The sequence below is a fragment of the Stomoxys calcitrans genome, chromosome 2, assembly GCF_963082655.1.
Source record: "Stomoxys calcitrans chromosome 2, idStoCalc2.1, whole genome shotgun sequence".
NCBI lineage: Eukaryota > Metazoa > Arthropoda > Insecta > Diptera > Muscidae > Stomoxys > Stomoxys calcitrans.
Genome location: NC_081553.1, coordinates 2,495,117 through 2,510,233, shown reverse-complemented (window position 1 = coordinate 2,510,233; position 15,117 = coordinate 2,495,117). Strand labels below are relative to the sequence as shown.

General features: G+C 36.7%; 1 protein-coding gene across 2 annotated transcripts in view; it reads right to left on the bottom strand.

The window, feature by feature from the left end:
- LOC106084362 (beta-alanyl-bioamine nonribosomal peptide synthetase ebony) overlaps nucleotides 1–12,593 on the bottom strand; it is a 56,241-nt gene extending 43,648 nt beyond the window's left edge. For both annotated transcript variants that reach the window (XM_059362771.1, XM_013247986.2), the window contains exon 1: nucleotides 12,315–12,593. The gene's annotated coding sequence lies outside the window, so the exon portion shown is untranslated. The remainder of the gene's footprint in view (nucleotides 1–12,314) is intronic.
- Between the last annotated feature and the right edge of the window lie 2,524 nt (nucleotides 12,594–15,117).

The window sequence follows — 15,117 nt, the reverse complement described above, 5'->3', positions numbered from 1 at the left end:
CTCTACTAACATTTCAGTTTGGACATGGGTTTAGAGTGAAACTTTTTCATCTTGGTGGCAACATTAACGCTATCGACCTATTAGCAGAAAAACTTCCAGGAGGTACATTCAGCCGCTCTGATTTTGTTATTGTACTCCTTGAGCCGTGTGTAATACAAATACCAATAAACTGCCGCTTTTTACGACGTGCTCTGTTATGAAGTCTGCGAACCTCTTTCCCAATGTTGCGAATCTCCCTGGTCATCCAGGTTTTTTCTTGAGCTGATTGCCTTCCTTTCTCGAAAAGGACAACTATTTATGAAAAACCCTAATATTGCAATCGTAATGTTGTCAATGTCTTTTATGCTTGAACAATTCGAAGTCTTCCTCTGAGTAGTCTTACGAATTTTATCCAGTTGTTGGATTCGGCGCTCATCTTGTGTTAGAAAATAATAGAGTGGTTAGTAATGCTTAGATAATCACTATGTTGTGAAAAAATTTGTCACTTTTATCGATTGAATAAAAATGTTGGGCTTTGTTTGTTTGTTCTGACGACTGAACCAATTTTCATGAAATTTTCACAGATGGTAGAGTTTAGCCCAATGGTGAAAATATTATTTTGTGATATCCGTGAAGGGGCGGGTCTTTCCCCCTAACCACAATTTTCAAAAACGTCGGAGATGGCAATCCAAAAACACAAAATTGGTATAAAACTTTAGGGTCAAAGAACTTGGGGGACACCCTATGAAAGGTATTTCAGATTAGAGTACGAACTTGATATAACAATTTGACCCAAGTGGTGGAGTACCGCCCCACCCCAAAAAACCGCCAAAAAATTACATATTTACCTTTTGGGGCAATATGGGTATCAAATGAAAGGTAATTGGAAGAAGAATACGAAACTTACATACAAATTTGGGTTCAAGTCCCCAAAACTATGCACAAAATGGACATGTACACCGAACGGGACAAAATGGGACTCAAACGAATACAAAAATTAATTAAAAATTTCGGTCAATTTCGGCAAAATTTTACCCCAAATGAAAATGTATACCAAACGGGACAATACGGGATTCTAATGAAAGTTATTTGAGAGCAAAATACGAAAATAAATAACTTTTAAATTTAGACCATGTCAAAAGGGGACCACAAACACTTGTGGGTGTAGCGAAGCAAATCGGGCCAGCTGGTAGATAGATAGACTTTAGAAAGCCAAGATCCCTGAGATTGTGCGTAAGAACAATTTTGGCCTTTTGTTTTGTTGTTTTTACAAAACTTTTTAACCAAATGTTAAATTAATCGACATAATTCGCGAATTGCTGATTTCATCTTTTTGTCAAAATTTGTCCAATCAAACAAAGAACTCTTGGTTTCATGCGAAAAATGCTTCCTTATTTCATTCAAATATTTAAGCATCCCGTAAACACAAAAACCCAGAAGCCGATATAAAAGTTCCACCATATTGTCCACCACAAAAGCTTTGCACATCCGCATTTTCTTGAAAAACAACAACATTACAATGTTACATACATATCTACATAAGTCGGACTTTTTGACTGCATTTATTTCCAAATTGACCCTTGATGGATTCAAAGCACAGTCATGTGTTTGTTACTCATTCGAGATGAGAATGGACCCATATTTGAATGTACACCACATACGCACACACATTCTCGTACTCACAGGCAGAAGGAATGTCAAAGAGAAGAGACATTTAATGGCGATTTCTTTATAATACCACAGGAGGGGGTTGCGCATTCTCGTTACTTCGATTTGGTACAATATTTTGATAAATTAAAGTTATAACAAAAGGTTTGAATTCAAGTTAACAATTAAGGAACTACCTATGAAGCAAAAGTAAATATGTAATGAAGATTTAGTTGTTGGCAATCTGAGAAACAGTGTAGTTTGCTAAGCTTTGAATGAGGTTGAATTTTAATAATCAGTAGTCATTCTGTATGCCAGACCATCAGCATATTAATTTCCTTCTTGATTGTCATAAATGGCCTGTCCGTCCCTCTGTGACCAATATAAGATATTGAGGTCTGTTCTTGGTTTCTAGGCCAATTTTTTAGTTAAATCTCCATTTTTTATATAGCAAAACTTATACCTTTTCAATATTTTATTAACAAACGAAGCAATCTCTTGGAGGATAAGGGGAAAAAAATCCATATTTTAAATTGTCCACTATTATACATAAAAACAACTTTTGTTTAGTTGTGGTGCTGGATTTAAATTGCAAACGAACTGGTAAAAACAATGTAAAAAAGGAAATTGTTCTGCTTAAACGGCGCCATGGTGATTTCCACTTTTGCACAGTGGCTAATTGGTAATTCTGCAGAACATACACCATCGGCAATGCCATGTCATTGCCAACACTATCGCCATAGCCATCACAAACGTCATTGATGTCACAAAGCCACTGTAATTATTGCCCGTCCCCGCAAAATACTGAAAATCGTTTATAATTGAGGCAGCTGAGTTTAGTTCCCTCGAAACAAAGCCAAACAACATGGTGCAGGGAAGGAGCGAAGTATAGATGTGCGCGCACCCTGTATTTCGGGGTCTATGCTATAATTGCAATTGCATCAATTTGAAATTTGCCAAGCTTAGAGTTAGAATTAGACATTTGGGTTCTTGAAGAGCAGCAGCAGCAGCAGCAAAAACGATTTGTAATCATTGACCTTCGGTGGCCAGCACCAGCATGGTGAGCACCATTGCCGTTGTCAGTCAGATTGCATGCCCATGCAGCCAAGCTACTGCCTGTTTGGCTGCAGCAAAGATTTCTCCTAATCATCCAAAGTGGCGCGAAGGTGAACATTTAATAAAATTCGATTTTACAAGCGTTGCGGTACATTAAATCAACTATAATTTGTTACCGCTGGCTGGAAAATAACAGCAACAACAATAGCAGCAACAACTTATAACAAAATGTAAAACCAATTTAGACAATGTAACAATGGACACTATGGAAGAGCAAAAACTAAAACTAAAACTAATAAAAAAAAGAAACAAAACGATACTCGTACCACTAAAAAGAAACTGTAATCCGCAATCATTGACTTGAATAATAATTCAAATTGTGCACCCCAGCCGACCGTATGTGTGTGTGTGTGTGTGTGTGTTCAAACTTTAATTTGAAATGCAACTAAATGGTACGACATACATACGAGCACAATCTAACGTGAAAACAAATTTGACGCTGTTTTGATTTTTCTTCTTTCGTTTTTGCAGTAGGCGACTAGTGGCAGCCCATTGTTTCGTTTTGTTGTCCTGCATAAATTTTCATTGAATCAATGCCACAAGGTCGTTCCATTAATAGCAGTCGCTGTTGCCATAAATATTTGTCTTGATTTTCATGCATGCCAACAACAATTAGTGAAGCGGCAAGACTATGCAACATGGTGTGATTTGGTTGCACGGTTTAAGGATTACTGATTGACGGTTCATTTGTTGCATAGAATATTGTAACGAATTCTATTCCAGCAAATTTACGTAAATTGTGTATGTGTGTGTGTTTTTTTAAAGAATCGATTATTAATATGAATTTGACATCCCGATTTCCGTATGGATGGAGGACATATTAAGAATAAAGATAAAGGGAAATCGATAAATTACATTTCCTTTATAGTTTAGAAGAGATCAGATTCAAATTAATCACCAGTTCAAAAATTCTATGCAGGTGACGCTTGTATTGTGTCTGTCTTCTAACCACGTTAGGTTGAAAAGAGGCTGCGGTTAATCATCCGCCACATACCACAATGAACTACAGTTTTAGATAAATTTGTCAAATATTGCAAAGACGATTTTTCACAGCCAAGTAACACCAGTCGCTAACATTATGGTTATTTTCATCGTAACCGCTGAGTATTTCAAAAAGGACGCACATAAAAGTTGTTTTCTCAGAAGTGTATGGCTAAAAATCAATTAAATAATTTGGTTATATCAGTATGGCCATTGGTATGACAGTCCATTAATTTATGCATGGAAACCCAGAGAGTTTCACTACAAAAGATCTTGGAAAATCCTCGGGAAAAACAGAGCGATACCTTCCTACTTGCCGTAACATCTTTAGTCCCTTCACTAGCGATGTCCTCTACAGAGGATATGACCTTAAAAGTTCACTGCTCATTACTCTTATGCTCTTCTTTAATCCTTTCACTAACGATGTCCCCTTATGAAATTTGTTTCGTTTTTTTTTTGTTTCAGCGTATTTGCGGCAATGTTCTCATATTTACATATCAACCGTGGACAGCATAACACGTGTGACGTTATTGACGAAAACCACATTTTCGTTTTTTCTTCAATTAGAAAATACAGATCAAGCTTAAGGTGAGTGTTGTGTATTCCGAAAGAGTCATGTCCTTTGTAGCGGACATTGGTAGCCAACGGTTGTAAAATTATTGCATTTGCTTCACTTGGTTATTATACCGTTATAAACCGATTTAAACCAAATTAGGCATAAATGCTGAAAAATTGAAAAGTCATACCCGAAGTCATCATGCAAAATTTCAGCCAAATCGGATGATTATTCCGTGCTCTAAATCCTCTACCAACACCTTAGCTCTAACCATTTCAAATTTCAAAGAGATATCTCTAGCCATTTTCACACGGCATATTTTTTACTCGTATTTTTTCGATTTTCTCCCACTGTGCGTGCAAAATTTGAGTTTCAGCTGATGCATTAAGTGGCAAGAAAAATTTTTACATTTAAATATCGATAACAGAATTTTTGTCGCTGTGACATGAATGTCCTAGTTTTAAGTAATTTAGAGCTAAGTGCAATCAATAACATTGTTAGAGAGCAAACCAGAGGGCTGAATTCTAGTCCGGCTTGAGTGCAATTCGGAACAGAGAGTCATATTACACACATTTGAGCCGGTGCGCTTTGAATCCCAGTTTCAAACACATGAATATCAAGTACTTGCTGGCCCGATATACTTCTCTTTACCCCAAAATAGTTTTTTGAGTTTGTTCTTATGTGTAAGCGAGATAGAGATTTTCTGAAGCATCGTTTGTCTCGTATCCACATTGTTAACTTTTTTCTGCCAATTTGTTATATACTTTCAAATACATTTCCTCCTTTCCCCCAAAAGACATTCATCCCAAATGTTGATATCAAATCCGTACTCTTCTCCCAATGGCAAAATGCGAATTTGCTCATAAACTTTCCAGCAAGGAACAGGGACAAACTTCTCACATATCAATGAGTGCTGTCCGATTCAAGTTGAAGCTCAATGCTAAGGAGCCGAGTCAGAATGGCGTGTCGTAGTGCGGCACCTCTTTGTGGAAAAGTTTTCGAATGGCTGCTATACCAAATGGTACAGTACCTCCTGAATGTTGCCAGCATTAGGAGGAGATACCCACCGCTGAAATTTTTTTCATATGTTCTTGTCAGGAGAACCCGAACCCAGGCGTTTAGCGTCATAGGTGGACACGCTAACCTCAGCGCTACGGTAGCATTCAAAGACGTTTAATTTAATTCCTATATCGTTCAATCGACATATAATTCCGTTTAGGGAAGTTTTTTTTGAGTGTGTTCTTCATACTTTACTTCGAAAGTCCCTTAATTTGATTACCAAACTGTCCCGATCGACCAATATTTCTCCTTGTCCGCGTGGGGTTATTTGGTGGACCCAAATTTGAAGATTAGATTTGCCAGTACTCCCAAAGACCATTTACTTGAGTCCAATATTGCCCGGTCGACCAATATATCCCTTCGGCGACCTATTTGTATTCTTGTACTGTACCAAATCGTCCGATTATGATTATATAAATACGTACAATGTTTTTGCAGTTATTTCTTAAGGTACTTGTGAAAAACATGTAAGTGCACTTTGTCGATCCAAAATTTATCAACCAAATTAAAAATGGCTCTTACATTAAACAATTATGTTTGTTGTAAAATCATAACGGGTTGCGCTATTTGACAAAATTTGAACAGAAGATGGAAACAGTTGTATGTTATCGATTTTAATTAAAGACTTAGAATCTTAAATCGCCCAATTAGGCAAAATGGGTGTCAAATGAAAGGTATTTCGAAGTAAAACACAACTCTGGCCGCCCGACCCCCAAAACAGACATATATGTCCAAATTTTACCTCCAACTTGGGTTGACATAGGAAGAACCAGTGGCTCTTTGGATGGTTGGGTTGAAAATGTTGTATCCCATGTGGTAGCTTTGTGATATTATTATGGAAGTAGATGGCAAATACAGTTAACAAATCAATTGGTATGGATCTGAACTGGACCCTTGATGATAATTTTTAAAAGCAATCTAAAGGGTGATTTTTTTGAGGTTAGGATTTTCATGCATTAGTATTTGACAGATCACGTGGGATTTCAGACATGGTGTCAAAGAGAAAGATGCTCAGTATGCTTTGACATTTCATCATGAATAGACTTACTAACGAGCAACGCTTGCAAATCATTTTCAGTGAAAGTTGGCAGAAAATCCGCTTTTTTATCGACAAATTTTGTTCAGCGATGAGGCTCATTTCTGGTTGAATGGCTACGTAAATAAGCAAAATTGCCGCATTTGGAGTGAAGAGCAACCAGAAGCCGTTCAAGAACTGCCCATGCATCCCGAAAAATGCACTGTTTGGTGTGGTTTGTACGCTGGTGGAATCATTGGACCGTATTTTTTCAAAGATGCTGTTGGACGCAACGTTACGGTGAATGAACACATTTCGAACCGAACACTGATTTTGGTAATAAAATTCAATGATTTGCAAGCGTTGCTCGTTAGTAAGTCTATTCATGATGAAATGTCAAAGCATACTGAGCATCTTTCTCTTTGACACCATGTCTGAAATCCCACGTGATCTGTCAAATACTAATGCATGAAAATCCTAACCTCAAAAAAATAACCCTTTATTTTCAAAAAACAATTTTAGGATTTATCGAAGTGTACCTATCGACCACATAGACGTGTAAGGCGTTATACAAATCAATATCTACGCTGGCTAGTTTATGTTGTAAGAATCAAAGACGATGAACCACCACCTCTATAAACTTGATGTAAGTCATTGGGAGCAAGCGCAAAAGACGAATGCGTTTCGAGAAATTTACTTGCTATGAGCAAAAATACTCAAAAATGTTTATAACGGTCGAAAAATGTAGCAAAAAATTGAAATTTGGGACAATTTCAAGCCGGTCGCTGTAAAAGTTTTTTGAGGCGACTTTTGTCGCCCAAAAGTAATACTGGCTATTGAACAAAAGTTCTTATACTTGCACCAAACCAAACTAAGCTTCAATGTAAAATGCCATTTACGTTTGACTTATGGGTCATTGAACTGCTGCCTTGCAGCAGCCACAATAAATGCTGCCATGACATTTATGCTGCATAAGATTCCATTACGCCAAGACATCAAAGGAATTTTGAGTAACCACATTTCCGAAAATATTTGACCCCACCATCATTGTCTATTGCCTATTCTTAGCGATATTTCATATGTTGATGCAACAATGTAAGCCTTATTATCATAATCTGCATTATTTTGAAACAACAGTATTTTTCCATGGCAGTTGCGTTCTTTGACCACGACTATTCTGACCAACATGGTCATCGATTCTTGGACGACATATTTGGATAATAACATATGTATAGTGGTTTTAGGTTTTATGGCAATTTGTGATTTTTTCTAATTGTTTTATTTTTAATTTTGAGGCCGACTGATTTGATTCGCACTGCAGTGTATTTTTCTGTAATGAATGGTAGCTCGATGATAGAATTGATCCGATCAACTTTAATGACTTAATCAGAAAATTAACCGGCATCAGTAATGCGATTTGAAACACTTAACTTGTAAATGTCAATTTATGAATAACATCGCCGTAACAAATGGAAAGGCAAAATAGCGAATTTAAATGTTTATTCAACATCTGATGCCATCTTTTTTTGTGTAATCTGACAATGAATTGTCATGTGAGTAATGGGGGCAAGTGAAATGTCTCCAGCTGGTGAATTTAATTTAAAATAATTAAAGTGTTTTCTGAAGAAAACTTGTGCCGGGAATAACAATGCAGCCGGGACGCATTTGTGTGTTCTTTTTTGACCTATACCAAGAACTTGTGATTCATATCGATGCATGATGAACCACTGTGGCTGCTCACGATGCTCATATCAGATTTTTAGATCGTTGCAAAATATAATCATACTTGTTAAACTAATAAAAGAATATCAACTTCGGTTTTGATTTCCGACTAAAACATGACATACGTTGCAATTTGTAGAGAAAACTGAAGACCAGTTCCCATGCCCACCACCATATGGTTATAGTGATGGGCATGGGAACACACATACTCGTATCAATGCAATGACTGTGTGCATTGTTTCTTGTCTGCATGAATATAACGAGTTTTAATCAATAACTTCAGAACCTAGAAGTCGTATTATGCAGAGACTTTGGGAAAAATTGATAGAATAATTTTGTACATGATGTTAAGGAAGTTAATGAAGGGAGTTCAAATTAACACAGATCGTGGCTTCGGTCTGTCGCAACAGAGGCTTCGGTCGGTCGCTACCAGTGATGCCAATAATTTACCAGTAAAAAGCGTAAAATCTCGTGTAAAAAAGTAAAAATCACTTACATCGAATGTTTGGAACATTTTGCAAATAGGCTTATAGTTTAAACGAAAAATCGTGGTTTTGCTTTAGAATTGTTCATGGATTAACTCAAAAATTCAAGAAAATCCAACGAGTGCACCATTTGACACAAAATAATGGGACCTCGTCATCGAATGTTTTCGCTTTGATCGTCCAACTGTTGATTTAAAGGGTGATTTTTTAGCCATTATCTTTTTGGCAACACTGGTATAAACAGCTCATGCACGTTTCGTGTTTTGTTTTACTGCCAATCATCATCAGTTTGGTCTATAATTTAATCATGAATCGTCTTAGAAACGAACAACGTTTGCAAATTATTGAATTTTATTATCAAAATGCATGCTCTCTGTTAAGAAAGTTTATCGGGCGCTTCTTCCATTTTATGGACGAATCTCATTTTTGGCTCAATAGGTAGGTAAATAAGCAGAATTGTCGATTTTGAAGTGAAGGTCAGCCAGAAGAATTGCAAGAGCTACCAATGCTTCCAGAAAAAGTCACAGTTTGGTGCGGTTTATGGGTTGGTGGCATCATTGGACCGTACTTCTTCAAAGATGATGCGAATCGTGACGTAACTGTGAATGGTGAGCGCTATCGTGATACTGTATCCAATTTTTTTTTGCCCAAAATGCAAAGCTTGACTTGCATGACATGTGTATTCAACAAGACGGTGCCACATGCCAGACAGCGTGCGTAACAATGGACTTTTTGAGAGGCGAGTTCGGAGAACATTTTATTTAGCGTTCGGGATCGGTCAATTGGCCCCTTAGATCGTGCAATTTATACTATTTTTTGTGGGGCTATGCTAAAGCTCATGTCTATACAGACAAGTCCGCTTCAATTGACGCATTGGAAGACAACATTGAATCATTTATTCGTGAGGTACATGCCGGAATGTTGAAAAGATTATGCCAAAATTGGAGTAAGCGGATGGACCATTTGAGACGCAGTCATGGTCAACATTTGCATGAAATAATCTTCAATCATTAAATTATATGGACCGTTCTAGCGATTCAAATAAAGATTTCATGCAATTTCTAAATTTTATGTGTGTGATTTTTTTTTGAAACCTTTCCTATAGCTCTTACAAAATCACCCTTTAGTTGTACCGTCAGCTCAAAGCCCGGTTTGAACCTCAGAAAAAATTTCTCTAACCAATTTAAATAATTCTACAAAGAGGTATCGACAGCGCCCGTTGGGACTCAGCAAAAAGTCGTCCCTGATCTTTGAACTGAAATAGTCTAGTACAATACTCCTCATAACAAAATGGATAAAAAAACACTAAAAAGAAATACAAATAACTTCCACTTAGAGCTCTTTTTCGTTTGGCACTAGGGGGTATCTTTTCGATTATTTTTGTCGTCTTGTTATCGCTAAAAACTTGTTTACAAAGAAGATTGCATCGCATTTATTTTGTTTTGTCGTTAAACCCCGAATTTGGCAACAATAACAATATATAATTTTTTCCTTGAAATTCATTATTGTTATGGAAATTTAAATTAACATTAAGAAAGAATGTCAATTGTTTTTTTTAAGAGATTAAACTTTCTTTTCATTCCATGAGATATAACTGCGTACCAATATCTCGACGTTATTTAAAATGGTTACGCAAACAGTTGACCACCTGGATTGAGTAGCCAGTATCGAGCTCAATACAGCATCGCGAAGGAGATTTAGATTTCACTCCAAGGTAATCGACTATTTGAAGAGAAGAATGAGTCAGGTGTTTGTAGTATATATGTATCCAGGATTACCATGATATATTTTTCACATCTAAGTCAGGCCGACTGAAGCAATACATCTATTGAGAATAGCATAGTAAATATGTTTGTCCCCAAAGGATTGCGTAACCAGTGCTAGAATAAAAAATGATTTTTGTATGCCCATCCCCATTAAATAGGTGGTATGCAAATTAAGTTCTTACGTTTCTAATGTCTCGAAATATCAGCCTGCGATCCTAAGAAGTACAGAGCTTACCATCTTGATATCATAACTCGATTTAGACGTGTCCGTCTGTCTATTCGTCTGTTGCGTCCGATTGAAATGTTGATGTAGGTCTCTGGATATTTCAAAAGGATACTCGCTTAAAAGATGCATAATTTGATCAAGGTAGCGAATGTCGTATGGCATATGTGGACATAATAATCAAAAAGTAATCATACGCGCTTTGGGTAAATTAATGCAATATAGAAATCCTATTAAATTGTCCGGGCTATGCCATATGTGCTCGCCAAATCGTGGATCTTTCTCCACCTGACCGTAATCGTAGACGCAAACCCGGAGGAATTAGTCTGCTGATATTAATTTAGTATTAGTCTACTGACATTAAATTAAAATTGTTTACATTTTCAACTTTTCAACAATTGTAGCTAAAAATTATTGCTGTCTCATTTTCAGCAGTCTTTCTGCGGTTACAGCAAACAGTTTTGATCTCTCACATACAATATGGGGTATGTCCTGGTGACATAATTCTTTTGTTTTAGCCACTTTTGCATGCTTGGTGGCAATCCTAGCCAAGCTCCTTTGGAGAGCTCATTCCGGTCTATACGACCGATCGGCGAGGGAACATCATGGCCATTGGTTATTTAAAGGCGCCAATAACTCTCCTTGTCATCTTCATAGGCACACAGTATTTAAGCAAGAACCGTTGCCGCTCAATACCGTTGATTGTCCGCGACTGCTGGTGCAGCTATTCTGTATGGAGCATTTCACTATCCGCATCGTGTGGACGCGCAGTTAAGCTTCTCGTGATAACGAAGAAAACCACACGGAGCTCAAGCTCCAGTCGGACTAGTAAGACCGATATAAAATTATATACTTTTCGTATGTATAGTCGTCACAAATTAAGCAAAAACTATATGGATCAAGTTCTACTTTGCGAATTTGAACAAGAAAAAAAATCGTAAAATATGGGCCTAAGCTGTATCCCAAAAACAAGATCAAGAAAACAGCCAACATTTAAAATTTTTTGTCAAGCTTCCTTTTCATTCGTTTTTGATTTTCTTTAACAAAATACTTTTTTTGTGGCACCGTATTTGTTGTGGTTAGGGGATATCATAAAAAGTCAAAATTTAAGCTTCCGGTGCCCTAAGCTTTGAAAAGTGCTTTAAAAGCAGAACACTTCTGGGTTAATTTGTTTATGCAGTATTTTGGTGGACAATATCTCGTTGAAAGCACAAATTTTGCTAATAAAGCGCAAAACAAGTGTAGCAGAAACGTTGTTTTCTAAAAAAAGAAACATTGAAATATTCTTCGAAAATCAGCATATGTTTTACAAATGAAACACTCGTTTTGTTCCAATGTTTAAATCCACAGTCGTCGTAAAAATTTGATCAATTTTAAGGGAATATGGTATCCTTGTTTTGGTCTTTTACTAACAATTTCGGTACATTTCTTTTGCAAGTTATCTTCAATTCTAAAATTTTTTTTATCGACGCATTTTAGAATTTTTGAACTTCAATGGAACTCATTCTGTGTTTCAAAATTGAAACCATTGTTTTATATAAATGACAATAATAATAAAAAAAACGATCGAGTAAGCGATTCAGCCACTCATTACCAATATTCAAAAATGATATGAAAAATCTCATATCTTCTTATACGTTTAATTTTTTTTTATATTTGGTTAGGTTGTAGTCGAAGGGCCAAGTTGAAATTAATTGTTTCAAATCAGTTTTTCTGATATAGATAATTTTTCAGTTCACATTAAGTTTCGATGTTTTGTACATACTTTTTAGGTTTATAGTTTTTTTTTTGACACTCTTAGGTTTTTGTTTATGTGTTACTTGTTTGTTTACACTTTATTTTTGCGCTATAGTTGATTTCTTTTAATTTACTGCGTTTTTTTATTGTTATATTTCCTTTGGTATTTTGTTGGACTTATTAAGGTTTTCAAAATTCAAATTTCAGTTAAAAACAAACGTTGAGTCAGTAGGTGGTATTCGCTGATCTTCGCACAACAAACGTTACAGACAAAAGAGCGTTTCAAAGACTAATCAGAACCTCGAGCGAAGAGTTACTTTTATATGCGAACAAAAAGTCCAAGCTGGGGAAAAAGCGCACAGCAAAAACTGCAGCACGTGTTCGTTTGTGTGTTTTTCGTTCTGTGTTTTTGGTTTTCGTTTTTTTTACTCGGACATCCCCACACACAGCCTCATACACAAGTGAGCAATTGAAATTAAGCACATACCGTGCCTACTGTGTTCATGTACTCTTTGGCCACGAGACTTTCAGTACGATTCAAGCCGAATCACAACAGAGAGCAGAGCTAAACTCACAGATGCTGTTGAGGTATTTACTGCTATGAATCGCTGGTTTCAACGCGACGGCGAGCCCATTTCTCGGCTTGGGGAGACCGATCAAACAACATGTTCGAACTGTTATTATGTCACTGGCGATTATTTGTTGGGTTATGGTGTTACGGCATAACATGTTTCAAACAAACAAAATCGCCCAGTTTTTCTACTCTCTTTTGGTTTTTATATCTCTCACCCCATGTGGTGGGCTGTGGTGGCCCAAGTGCATGGGCCACAGCTGTTGTGTAGGGCAATTGTCGCCCACTGCCCGGTGTCCTCCTACCGGCACCCTTGCCGATTATGCGGTGTTCCATCATTAATTGGCTGGTGGGAACACTTTTTGTCCGCGTAATAGTCTGCGACTTTTGTTTGGTCATTGTAAAAGTCATTTAATGACAATTGCAATTAGAGGTTGCCGGCGTTCAACATGATTTATGCACAAGCACATTCTAAACATTGAAAACAAATCACAATTATTGTCAAGACATGCAGCAGGTACATACATATGTATATCAAGTCTTATTTTGCACTATGTAAAAAGGGCAAATTGTAAATTAGAATTTTTTTCCCATCCAATTTAATGTAAAAAAAAAATATTTAAAAATTTTTGTGTTTTTTTGTAAGGTAAGGTTTGACGTTTATATTTCGGCATTAGAGAACAAAGATATTAATTAAAAAATTAATTGTTTTTACCCATTAAGATCTATTCACTTTTGCATGCGTTTGAACCAATTGTCGAATCACTTTTGCCACTCTAATTGAGGTATCTCCAAAACATGCATTCTGAACGCATCATCCGCTTCTTCAGGGGTCGAAAAACGTTGACCTCTCATTTTATGTTTACGTACGGGAATAAAAAGAAGTCATTGGGAGATAAATCAGGACTGTACGGCGGATGAGTCATGAAATTGATGTTTTGAGTGGTCAAAAATGCAGTTGTTTGAGCCGATGTGTGAGAGCTCGCATTGTCGTGGTGAAAAGTGATCCATCTTTGGGGGTTGGTTTTTCTGATTTCTTGGAAGACAACTTGCAAAAAAAATGGTTGTGTACCACTCAGAATTGACTCTTCTGTGTTGTTGTAGTGGTACGATTACGACATGTCTCGTTTAGATCACACTTAACACAGTTGTTGAAAGTTAACATCTTGTGCAAAATTTCAGCTAAATCGGATAAGAATTGCGCCCTCTAGAAGCTCAAGAAGTCAATTCGGGATTGGGTTAATATGGCGGCTATATCAAAACATGCGCCGAGTTGGCCCATTAACAATATCGACTGACCTACACTAATACGAAGTATTTGTGTAAAATTTCAAGCGACTAGCTTTACACCTTCGAAAGTTAGCGTGCTTTCGACAGACAGACGGACGGATGGACATGGCTAGATCGACTTAAAATGTCATGACGATCAAGAATATAAATACATTATGGGGTAATGCAATTTTTAATAGTTTTTGGGCTCTTAGACGAATATTTCGAGGTGTTACAAACGGTAAAATGTGGTCGTTTGAAGTGGTAACACTTCGTGTCCGCTACAGTGCTATGTCTAAAACTTATTCTTAAAATCGTTCTTTTCTAGAAATTAAGTACAAAACCCTTATTCCATACATTTCCAAACACTTGGCCCATTCCAACTCTTACCACCAATGATGAGTGCTACAGTGCTATGTCTAAAACTTTATTCTAAAAATCGTTCTTTTCGAGAAATTAAGTACAAAACCCTTATTCCGTACATTTCCAAACACTTGGCCCATTCCAACTCTTATCACCAATGATGAGTGCTTGCACGTTCTTGCTTCAGCTTCTTTGCTTTAACACACATTTGACACAAATTTGTCCTATCTTTAAAGATTTGAGCTAAAGATGTTAAATTTTCCAACTCTGGGTGGCCAAAATTTTGCAAAAATTCTTCGTGCTGATGGGGATTGCTTGAGATTGTTATGTATATAGTCTGCCACTATGTGATGGCATTTCGAAAATAAAAAAGAAAATATTGGCAATTTAAAAAAAAAAATCAATTCAAAATTCATTGCCTTATTCTTAAGCAATTGTAATCACTAAAAATCCGTATCAGTAGCCGCTTAGAATACAAATGCTTACCGTTAAGCTGAGTTTCAAATGATCGAATACAGAACTAAACTCCGATAATCTGATATTGGCATTTTGAAATATTTCTTGCAAAGATATCACCTGCACAACTGCGATAGTTTGAAATAAAAAATTCGTTTTCAATGGCAAACAT